Below are 12459 nucleotides of genomic sequence, written 5' to 3' on the forward strand. Positions count from 1 at the left end.
CTGAGTCCGGTAGGAGGGGCATAGAGGAAGGACCCAACCCACACTCTCAAACTCTTCAAGTGCCAATGGCTCCTGTTGGACCCGTCTATACCCCATGGTACTAATGTGGACCCCAGCATCCTCTACGGACTACGAGAAAAGGATTTACCAGTAGGTAACCAAAATCCTATTTTTACCTCTGAACAAGATATGCAAAGTTCAGTCAAGGATTCAGGAGTTGCTACACAGTCAAAAGGTATCCATTCAAGCAGCAATGCGTGTGATGGGATTGATGGTGTCAACATTCGACATGGTAGAGTATGCACCGTTTCACTCGAGGCCTCTGCAGCATCTGATCCTTGCCAAATGGAATGAGTTGCATTAGATGATATAAATGCAGACTATGGACCTTACGATGGAAGTAAGAAGGTCATTAGCCTGGTGGCTACAGACATCCCATCTGAACAAGGAGAGATCCTTTTGGATATCAGATTGGGAAATTCTGACAATGGATGCCAGTCTCCAGGGCTGGAGAGCAGTGTCAGGAAGGTTTTGTTTCCAGGGGCAATGGACCAAGGAAGAAGGTTGCCTGCTAATAAATATAATGGAACTTCGGGCCATATACATGGCACTGATTCAGGCAAAGGACATCCTTCGGGAAAAAACAGTTTAGATCTCATGGCGTCCCGTCAGAACAACAAAGTTCTCGCATACGGGTCAAGAGCAAAGGATCCCAGAGCGATCTTTGTGGATGCCCTGTCGGTAATATGGGATTTTCATCTGGCCTATATGTTTCCTCCAATCACCTTATTACCCAGGGTGGGGAGAAAGATAAAGCAAGGAAAGGGTGCTGTGATACTAATAACTCCGGCTTGGCCCAGAAGACATTGGTACACAGATCTGCCGAGAATGTCGAATGATGCTCCATTCCTGCTCCCTCAAAGTCCAGATCTACTGACACAAGGTCCTTGTTATCACAGACATCTGTATCGACTGTCTTTGACAGCGTGGCTCTTGAGACCTCTAGCCTGAAGTCAAGAGGATTCTCACAACAGTTAATTCAAACATTGCTCAGCGCGAGGAAACCTTCCTCAGCTCAAATTTATCACTGAATATGGCAAACCTATATTCATTGGTTCAATGAACGGAAAATTTACCCTACTGTAGGTCTTTCAGAATTTCCAGGGTCTTAGCATTTCTTCAGGCCTGAATGGATAAAGGTTTGAAGGTGGCTTCCTTGAGAGTGCAAGTGTCAGCATTGACTGTATGATTCCAAAAGAAAGTTGCCAACTTACAGGATGTGCGTACTTTTGTTCCTCCTTTTGTTCCTCCTACAGTGGCTTTGTATTTAAGTCTAGTTCTAAAGGCCCTTCAGGTTGCCTCATTTGAACCACTTAATAAAGTGGATTTTAAATGGTTGACAGCTAAAGTTCTCTTTCTACTGGCCATGGTGTCAGCTAGAAGAGTGTCAGATTTAGGGGCATTGTCATGTCGTTCCCAGTTTCTGATTTTTTTTTTTTTATCCAGATAAAGCAGTTCTCAGAACTAAATCTAGGTATCTTCCTAAGGTGTGTCTAAATTCCACTTTAACAAAGAAATTGTAGTCCCGGCTTTCCAGGAACCTGGCCTCTCTGCGGGCGATACATCGCTGGACGTGGTCCGTGCCTTAAGGATCTGCGTGGATCGTACCAGTGCCATCAGAAAGAGACAGATTCTCTCTTCATTCGCTATGGATTTCACAAGAGAAGATGGCCTGCTGATAAGCAGACACTGGCAAGGTGGCTTCGGATGACGATTTCAGAAGCATATTTTTAAGTTGATCTCCCTGTTCCGGCTAATGTCTCTGCTCACTCTACTCGTAAGGTAGGTCCATCATGGGCAGCACAACGTGGTGCTTCAGCAGAACAGATATGTAAGGCAGCCACATTGTCTTCCATTAACACCTTTTTTAGACATTATGCCTTTGATACCTTTGCCTCTCAGGACGCTGAATTCGGGCGAAGGATTCTCCTATCCAATCAGGAGCGTCCCCACCACTAAATTGCTTTGGGATATCCTGTGGACAGGCCTGGCGCTATTCTCTCAGCAAAGGGATGCAGTGCAGGTAGGCACCTGGGAGGAGAGGCGCTTTCCCTGCACTGCATCCGCGCTGCTGCGCCTGACCTCCTTGCTGCTGCTGCCGGCTGCTGTGCCTGTCACTGTATGACAGGCAGCGGCGCCGGTAGATTAAAGCCTCCTCTCCTCTCCCTTTGACATTCTTAATGGTAACTGTTCTCCTCACCCAGCCGGCGCTGCCGTTTGCTCCCTGTTTTTCCCCTGGGCCTCCCCTTGCTGGTATTACACTTGCTCCACCTCTTCACCGCTGCGGCCACTCAGACATCCCGCGCTGTGGCATGTGCGAATGCGCAAGAAAATAGTAAAGGGGGAGCGCGGCATCAACAACGCTGAGACCTGAGTGGCCGCGGCGGTGAAGAGGCGGAGCAAGTGTAATACCAGCGAGGGGAAGCCCGGGGAGAAAACAACAGGGAGCGTATGGCAGCGCCGGCTGGGGGAGAACTGTTCCCATTGAGAATGTCAAAGGGAGCGCAGTGAAGGCAGCTAACGCGGCGGGACAGCTGAGTATATCCCGCCCTAACTGATCGGACGAAGGGGGCGGGTTACATGCAAAAGGGGGCGGGGCTACACGGGACCAGAAGACTGCAGTACCACAGAGGACATGCTGCTCCAGATCCTGCGAGCCAAACGCTACTACTGGGGCGTTATGTGTAAGCTGTGATACAACTGGGGCGTTATGTGTAAGCAGCACCACTACTGGGGGTGTTTCAAATCGGGGTACTATTGTGTGGCCACGTCTCTTCCTTGTGAGACCACATCCTTTTATTGACCAGCGCTGTCCCTTTGTAAAGTATCGGAGGGCGCTGATTTATAGTTTGCAGGGGGGCGCCGAACACCCTAGCACCGGCACTGCCTGTGGACCCTGCCGGAGAAATATACGTTATGGTAAAAACTTACCGTTGATAGCGGTATTTCTCCTAAGTCCACAGGATCCATAGGAATCCGATTCAGACGCACCTGATTTGAGGATCCTTTTACTCACTATCCTCTTCCTTCCTGGAGGGTGTGCATGTGTGTTTCTCTAACGTCCTAAGTGGATGCTGGGGACTCCGTAAGGACCATGGGGAATAGCGGCTCCGCAGGAGACTGGGCACATCTAAAGAAAGCTTTAGGACTATCTGGTGTGCACTGGCTCCTCCCCCTATGACCCTCCTCCAAGCCTCAGTTAGATCTCTGTGCCCGAACGAGAAGGGTGCACACTAGGGGCTCTCCTGAGCTTCTTAGTGAAAGTTTTAGTTTAGGTTTTTTATTTTCAGTGAGACCTGCTGGCAACAGGCTCACTGCATCGAGGGACTAAGGGGAGAAGAAGCGAACTCACCTGCGTGCAGAGTGGATTGGGCTTCTTAGGCTACTGGACATTAGCTCCAGAGGGACGATCACAGGCCCAGCTTGGATGGGTCCCAGAGCCGCGCCGCCGGCCCCCTTACAGAGCCAGAAGGCAGAAGAGGTCCGGAAAATCGGCGGCAGAAGACGTCCTGTCTTCAACAAGGTAGCGCACAGCACTGCAGCTGTGCGCCATTGCTCTCAGCACACTTCACACTTCGGTCACTGAGGGTGCAGGGCGCTGGGGGGGGGCGCCCTGAGACGCAATAAAAACACCTTGGATGGCAAAAAAATGCATCACATATAGCTCCTGGGCTATATGGATGCATTTAACCCCTGCCAGAATCCATAAAAAAGCAGGAGAAAAGTCCGCGAAAAAGGGGCGGAGCCTATCTCCTCGGCACACTGGCGCCATTTTCCCTCACAGCTCCGTTGGAGGGAAGCTCCCTGTCTCTCCCCTGCAGTCACTACACTACAGAAAGGGTTAAAAAAAGAGAGGGGGGCACTAATTGGGCGCAGTATTAACTATACAGCAGCTATAAGGGGAAAAACACTTATATAAGGTTATCCCTGTATATATATATATATAGCGCTCTGGTGTGTGCTGGCAAACTCTCCCTCTGTCTCCCCAAAGGGCTAGTGGGGTCCTGTCCTCTATCAGAGCATTCCCTGTGTGTGTGCTGTATGTCGGTACTTTTGTGTCGACATGTATGAGGAGAAAAATGATGTGGAGACGGAGCAGATTGCCTGTAATAGTGATGTCACCCCCTAGGGGGTCGACACCTGAGTGGATGAACTGTTGGAAGGAATTACGTGACAGTGTCAGCTCTGTATAAAAGACAGTGGTTGACATGAGACAGCCGGCTACTCAGCTTGTGCCTGTCCAGACGTCTCATAGGCCGTCAGGGGCTCTAAAGCGCCCGTTACCTCAGATGGCAGATATAGACGCCGACACGGATACTGACTCCAGTGTCGACGGTGAAGAGACGAATGTGACTTCCAGTAGGGCCACACGTTACATGATTGAGGCAATGAAAAATGTTTTACACATTTCTGATAATACGAGTACCACCAAAAAAAAGGGGTATTATGTTCGGTGAGGAAAAACTACCTGTAGTTTTCCTGAATCTGAGAAATTAAATGAGGTGTGTGATGATGCGTGGGTTTCCCCCGATAACAACGGATAATTTCTAAAATGTTATTGGCATTATATCCTTTCCCGCCAGAGGTTAGGGTGCGTTGGGAAACACCCCCTAGGGGGGGATAAAGCGCTCACACGCTTGTAAGGGCTCTACCTTCGCCTGAGATGGCCGCCCTTAAGGATCCTGCTGATAGAAAGCAGGAGGGTATCCTAAAAGGTATTTACACACATACTGGTGTTATACTGCGACCAGCAATCGCCTCAGCCTGGATGTGCAGTGCTGGGTTGGCGTGGTCGGATTCCCTGACTGAAAATATTGATACCCTAGATAGGGACAGTATATTTTTGCCTATAGAGCATTTAAAAGATGCATTTTTATATATGCGTGATGCACAGCGGAATATTTGCCGACTGGCATCAAGTCTAAGCGCGTTGTCCATTTCTACCAGTAGAGGGTTATGGACACGTCAGTGGTCAGGTGATGCGTATTCCAAACGGCATTTGGTAGTATTGCTTTATTAAGGGAGGAGTTATTTGGGGTCGGTCTTTCAGACCTGGTGGCCACGGCAACAGCTGGGAATTCCACGTTTGTACCCCAGGTCGCCTCTCAACATGAGAAGACGCCGTATTATCAGGCGCAGTCTTTTCGTGGACAAGCGGGCAAAAGGTTCCTCATTTCTGCCCCGTGACAGAGGGAGAGGAAAAAGGCTGCAGAAATCAGCCAGTTCCCAGGAACAGAAACCCTCTCCCGCCTCTGCCAAGCCCTCAGTATACGCTGGGGCTTTACAAGCAGAATCAGGCACGGTGGGGGGCCCGTCTCAATGAATTTCAGCGCGCAGTGGGCTCACTCGCAAGTAGACCCCTGGATCCTTCAGGTGATATCTCAGGGGTACAAATTAGAATTCGAGACGTCTCCCCCTCGCCGTTTCCTAAAGTCGGCTTTACCGATGTCTCCTTCTGACAGGGAGACAGTTTTGGAAGCCATTCACAAGCTGTATTCCCAGCAGGTGATGATCAAGATACCCCTCCTGCAACAGGGAACGGGGTATTATTCCACACTGTTGTGGTACCGAAGCCGGACGGCTCGGTGAGACCGATTCTAAATCTAAAATCTTTGAACACTTACGTACAGAGGTTCAAATTCAAGATTGAGTCACTCAGAGCAGTGATTGCGAACCTGGAAGAAGGGGACTACATGATGTCTCGGGACATCAAGGATGCTTACCTTCATGTCAAAATTTACCCTTCTCACCAAGGGTACCTCAGGTTTATGGTACAGAACTGTCACTATCAGTTCAGACGCTGCCGTATGGATGGTACACGGCACCCCGAGTCTTTACCAAGGTAATGGCCGAAATGATGATATTCCTTCGAAGGAAGTGAATTTTAGTTATCCCTTCCTTGGACAATTCCCTGATAAGGGTAAGATCCAGGGAACAGTTGGAGGTCGGTGTAGCACTATCTCAGGTAGTGTTGCGGCAGCACGATTGGATTCTCAATATTCCAAAATCGCACCTGGTTCCGACGACGTGTCTTCTGTTCCTAGGGATGATCCTGGACACAGTCCAGAAAAAGGTGTTTCTCCCGGAGGAGAAAGCCAGGGAGTTATCCGAGCTAGTCAGGAACCTCCTAAAACCGAGCCAAGGCTCAGTGCATCAATGCCCAAGGGTTCTGGGTAAAATGGTGGCTTCCTACGAAGCAATCCCATTCGGCAGATTCCACGCAAGAACTTTCCAGTGGGACCTGCTGGACAAATGGTCCGGATCGCATCTTCAGATGCATCAGCGGATAACCCTGTCACCAAGGACAAGGGTGTCCCTCCTGTGGTGGTTGCAGAGTGCTCATCTTCTAGAGGGCCGCAGATTAGGCATTCAGGACTGGGTCCTGGTGACCACGGATGCCAGCCTGCGAGGCTGGGGAGCAGTCACACAGGGAAGAAATATCCAGGGCTTATGGTCAAGCCTGGAGACATCACTTCACATAAATATCCTGAAGCTAAGGGACATTTACAATGCTCTAAGCTTAGCAAGACCTCTGCTTCAAGGTCAGCCGGTGTTGATCCAGTCGGACAACATCACGGCAGTCACCCACGTAAACAGACAGGGTGGCACAAGAAGCAGGAGGGCAATGGCAGAAGCTGCAAGGATTCTTCTCTGGGCGGAAAATCATGTGATAGCACTGTCAGCAGTATTCATTCCGGGAGTGGACAACTGGGAAGCAGACTTCCTCAGCACGACCTCCACCCGGGAGAGTGGGGACTTCACCCAGAAGTCTTCCACATGATTAAAAACTCGACAGGTATTGCGCCAGGTCCAGGGACCCTCAGGCAATAAGCTGTAGACGCTCTGGTAACACCGTGGGTGTACCAGTCAGGGTATGTGTTCCCTCCTCTGCCTCTCATACCCAAGGTACTGAGATTGATAAGATGGAGAGGAGTAAGCACTATATTCGTGGTTCCGGATTGGCCAAGAAGGACTTGGTAACCGGAACTTCAAGAGATGCTCACGGAGGATCCGTGGCCTCTACCTCTAAGAAGGGACCTGCTCCAGCAAGGACCCTGTCTGTTCCAAGACTTACCGCGGCTGCGTTTGACGGCATGGCGGTTGAACGCCGGATCCTGAAGGGAAAAAAGGCATTCCGGATGAAGTCATCCCTATCCTGATCAAAGCCAGGAAGGATGTAACCGCAAAAAACATTATCACCGCAATTGGCGAAAATATGTTGCGTGGTGCGAGGCCAGTAAGGCTCGACGGAGGAAATTCAACTGGGTCGATTCCTACATTTCCTGCAAACAGGAGTGTCTATGGGCCTGAAATTGGGGTCCATTAAGGTTCAAATTTCGGCCCTGTCAATTTTCTTCCAAAAAGAACTAGCTTCAGTCCCTGAAGTTCAGACGTTTGTAAAAGGGGTACTGCATATACAGCCTCCTTTTGTGCCTCCAGTGGCACTTTGGGATCTCAATGAAGTTTTGGGTTCCAAAAGTCACATTGGTTTGAACCACTTAAATCTGTGGAGTTAAAATATCTCACATGGAAAGTGGTCATGCTGTTGGCCCTGGCCTGGGCCAGGCGCGTGTCAGAATTGGCGGCTTTATCCTGAAAAAGCCCTTATCTGATTTTCCATTCGGACAGGGCGGAATTGAGGACTCGTCCTCAGTTTCTCCCCAAGGTGGTTTCAGCGTCTCACCTGAACCAACCTATTGGTGGTGCCTGCGGCTACTAGGGACTTGGAGGCCTCCAAGTTGCTAGACGTTGTCAGTGCCCTGAAAATATATGTTTCCAGGACGGCTGGAGTCAGGAAATCTGACTCGCTGTTTATCCTGTGTGCACCCAACAAGCTGGGTGCTCCTGCTTCTAAGCAGACTATTGCTCGTTGGATTTGTAGTACAATTCAGCTTGCACATTCTGTGGCAGGCCTGCCACAGCCAAAAATCTGTAAATGCCCACTCCACAAGGAAGGTGGGCTCATCTTGGGCGGCTGCCCGAGGGGTCTCGGCTTTACAACTTTGCCGAGCAGCTACTTGGTCAGGAGCAAATACGTTTGTAAAATTCTACAAAATTGATATCCTGGCTGAGGAGGACCTGGAGTTCTCTCATTTGGTGCTGCAGAGTCATCCGCACTCTCCCGCCCGTTTGGGAGCTTTGGTATAATCCCCATGGTCCTTACGGAGTCCCCAGCATCCACTTAGGACGTTAGAGAAAATAAGAATTTACTTACCGATAATTCTATTTCTCATAGTCCGTAGTGGATGCTGGGCGCCCATCCCAAGTGCGGATTGTCTGCAATACTTGTACATAGTTATTGTTACAAAAATCGGGTTATTATTGTTGTGAGCCATCTTTCAGAGGCTCCTCTGTTATCATGCTGTTAACTGGGTTCAGATCACAGGTTATACGGTGTGATTGGTGTGGCTGGTATGAGTCTTACCCGGGATTCAAAATCCTTCCTTATTGTGTACGCTCGTCCGGGCACAGTATCCTAACTGAGGCTTGGAGGAGGGTCATAGGGGGAGGAGCCAGTGCACACCAGATAGTCCTAAAGCTTTCTTTAGATGTGCCCAGTCTCCTGCCGAGCCGCTATTCCCCATGGTCCTTACGGAGTCCCCAGCATCCACTACGGACTATGAGAAATAGAATTATCGGTAAGTAAATTCTTATTTTTTCTCGCCTGATTAGGGCTATCTATTGTGCTCCTGCCTCGAGCTTTGGAAATACAACTGATTTGCCTGAGCCAGGAGGCGGGAATATATGGACGGGCATGCTGGGAGGCCGAAAAGCTTTGACCGATTGGTGCAAAGCCACTGTCGCTTAATCATATCCCAATGATATCCTGTGGACTTAGGAGAAATACCGTTATCAACGGTAAGTTCTTACCATAACGTATATTTCTCAAGTTTCATCCTGTAAATTGTTCATCATTATCATTAATTAACCCCACTACCCCACTACAGCAATGTCGTCTGCAAATGTGATCACTTTTACGGATGCATCCGCTAACACACAGTCGTGGGTAAACATTGAATATAAAAAAGGGCTGAGAACACAGCCCCGAGGAACACCTGTGTTTGTCAACACCTCCCCACCCCTGGTACCACCCACTTTAACCACCTCGTGCCTATTTGTCAAAAATTCTAAAATACAATTACAAGTAAAACCTTCAAGGCCTAGTGCAAATAGTTTATGCATTAGAGACACAGGGATCACAATGTTAAAAGCCGAACTAAAATCTACAAAATCGTCACTCCTCATTTCCAAATGTGACTATGCAGAATGCAACATTGTAATAATTGCATCTTCAGTGCAACAATTTCGTCTATAAGCAAATTGCAACGGGTCAGACTCAGACGGGAAAAAGGATTTCATATGGCTCAGTACAAGTCTCTCAAGGCATTTTATGATAAGTGATGTTAATGCTATTGGCGGGTAGTCATTAAAACATTTCACTTACCCTTTCTTGGGGATTGGAACAATACTTGTCAAGTTAAAACTCCTTGGCACTACACATATCAAAAGTGACACTTTTTTTAAATAAAAATGTTGTTGTTATCCCACTCGGTTGATCCGCACATCCCTTAAATGCCATCGGGTCCCGCTGATCTGCCCGGATTTAACCGGCGCATGCAATTCTGTACATCACTTTTTTTCAAGCAGCAAGGGAGTTTCCCCCTCCCGAGGTATCCGTGGCAGCTGGGGCAATCTGTTATCCTCATCGAATCTGCAATAAAATGAATTTTAAATCATCTGCCAGTGAGTCACTAACCTCCCCATGATTGTCTCGTTTTAGCTTTGCACCCAGTTACTTCATACATCAGCTGCCCTAAGCCCTTAGGATCCTGTTCAGACTACTAAGATCTTCAATCTTTTTTCAATTAGCTGGCTTTTGCTCTTTTAACACCCAAACGCAGGTGGGTCATGGCAAGTTTCAGCACAGCCTGATCACCAACTTTGAATGCTCTGTCCCTGGCTTTGAGCAGGGCACGAACCTCCCCATTTAACCACGGCTTCTCATTAGAGAAAGTTCTAAAAAAATTTTTTCCTACCAGTGACTCTCCATACAGCTATTAATATAGCAGGAGATCAAAGATGCAAGTAAATAAAGATCAATAGCACCTTCCAGAAGTGCAGACCTTCTCACAAGGAATTCTCAGAGTACAGCCTCCGTTAGTACCACCCATGGCAACTTGCAGCTTGACTCACGTGCTTGACTTCCCCCAGTCTGGCTTCCTTCAGCATATGGAAGATGTGGACCTAGACTACCTTGTATGGAAGGCGTTTTTTTTTCCCCCTAACCTCGGCTTCAGGTCGGAGGGCTTTTGCGTTTTGTGCGTTACCCGGTTTACAACTGTACCTTATCTTCCACGAAGATCGACAGATTATAGTACACATTCGTACTTTCTTCTACAAGTCGATTTGGCTTTTCATATCAATCAGCCTATTGTGCCCCGCCTTTACGGGGTGATTTTGGTGTGTCTTCTACCCTGGTTGGATTCAGGCTTTGAAGATTTATGTAGCCTGAACATCGCTTTTACATCAATCTGATGCTTTAGTCGTTCCTTCTGTTGCACCCTGCCGAGGGTGGCTAGCTATGAAGCAGACTTGGTGTGATAGATTAGCTTGACTGTTCGTCAGGCTTACCTTCCACTCCGCTGTTTTCTGCTCACTCCACACATTCTCTAGGGGCGTTGTGGGCTGCTAGTCGTGGGGTCTCCACAACTTACCTCTGCTAATCAGTACCTTAGTCTCGGATTTATTCTTTTGTTAATTTCTTCAAGTTTAACATGTAACGGTTCTAACTTCTACATTGGCGGGTTAGTTTTGCAGGTCCTTTGGCACTCTTTCGCCCAGGGGGGAAACTTTGGGTCGTCCCCAGTGTCATCATCTACTCCAGTTTCCCTCTAGTAGCTGAATGAGAAAATAGGATTTTGATACGTACCGATAAAACAGTGTCTCTGATGCCACAAGGGACACCGGACACCTGCTCAGCGCTATTTCCCCTTTAGTCACTGTTCCGGTTTATGGTTTGTATTTGGTTTGCGTTTCTCCCCTCGTTATAGTCTTTCATTCTCTCTGCTCCTGTCTCCTTTTTGCTGATTTCTTAAACTGAGGGCTGATCAGTGGCGGATCTAGACTTTACGTTTAGGGGTGGGTGGTTTTAGGATGAATGCCGACGACTCCACTCTCTACTCATTGCTCCTCCCACTTACAGTCCTACCACTCCTATTTTCGGTCAATATATGCCACACACATATGTCACACAGTGTCCCGCAAACACATTATATGCCACACTTTGCCTCAAACACATTATATGCCACACTTTGCCCTCAAACACATTATATGCCACACTTTGCCTCAAACACATTATATGCCACACACTTTGCCCCCAAACACATTATATGCCACACACTGTCCCCCAAACACATTATATGCCACACACTGTCCACCAAACACATTATACAGTATGCCACATAGTCTCCCCCAAACACATTATATGCCACACGGTATTCCCCCAAACACATTATTGGCATATTATTATGGCCATCTACAGGCAGCTGACACCTCTCACACAGTAGGGAGGTGCAGCTGATGCAGAACCTCCTCCTCCTGGCCACATGACAACTAGATGAGGTGTGAGGCACTGACCTTCTGGCTGATGCTGTGGCTCCATATGAGGGACCGCTGGTCAGGGCCGGCTGGAATGGAGGTCGGATCAGCCGGCGTTTGGGGAAGCCAGTGTAGCTCTTCCTATTGCCTCCCCAGTCGGGCATGTTACCGCCCACCGCCTCCTTCCCGGGCACCTGCAACTCCTTGGGCGGCTTGTGGTCCTGGCATAGGGAGCAGATCCCCTCACCAGTCACCCTGTGGGGAAGCAAGCTACGTGGGGACAGGCTCACGGACACACTGCAGCACCCTGCTCCGTCTCACCAGATCCAAACAGGGAGCAGGCGCGGAGATTGGCTGCTGACGTCACATTGATCTGCGTGTTAACTTACGGGGGGCTATCGCCCCCTGCTGGTTCCGCCACTGGGGCTGATGGGGCATAGAGGGGGAGTAGCCTTCACACTTCTTGATACATTTAAAGTGCCAGCTCTCTATGGCCACCGTCTATACCCCAGTGTCGTCATCTACTCCAGTGTCCCCTGTGGCATCAGAGAAACAGATTTATCGGTAAGTATCAAATTACTATTTTTAAATTAAAAAGGTAACTACACATTGCGGTCCAACAAAGACCCTAAAACACTGCTAGCATTACCAACACACACAAAAAATAACATACAGTAGGACACACTATTGCCTTGGAATACACATTCAGGGAAGAGCAGAGAGGTATCCGTAAACAGCAGTAAAGATCCTTGTTGCTGTCAGCAGCGGTTGGGAAGGGGCAGAATGGTGGAATATTTATTT

At 48.7% G+C, this 12459-nt stretch overlaps 1 protein-coding gene across 1 annotated transcript in view; it reads left to right on the top strand.

The window, feature by feature from the left end:
* The window catches only part of HLTF (helicase like transcription factor), a 479436-nt gene that overhangs the window by 152034 nt on the left and 314943 nt on the right, over nucleotides 1-12459 (top strand). The gene's annotated exons all lie outside the window — the stretch shown is intronic.

Source organism: Pseudophryne corroboree, chromosome 4 (genome assembly GCF_028390025.1).
Source record: "Pseudophryne corroboree isolate aPseCor3 chromosome 4, aPseCor3.hap2, whole genome shotgun sequence".
In the NCBI taxonomy this organism is placed as follows: domain Eukaryota; kingdom Metazoa; phylum Chordata; class Amphibia; order Anura; family Myobatrachidae; genus Pseudophryne; species Pseudophryne corroboree.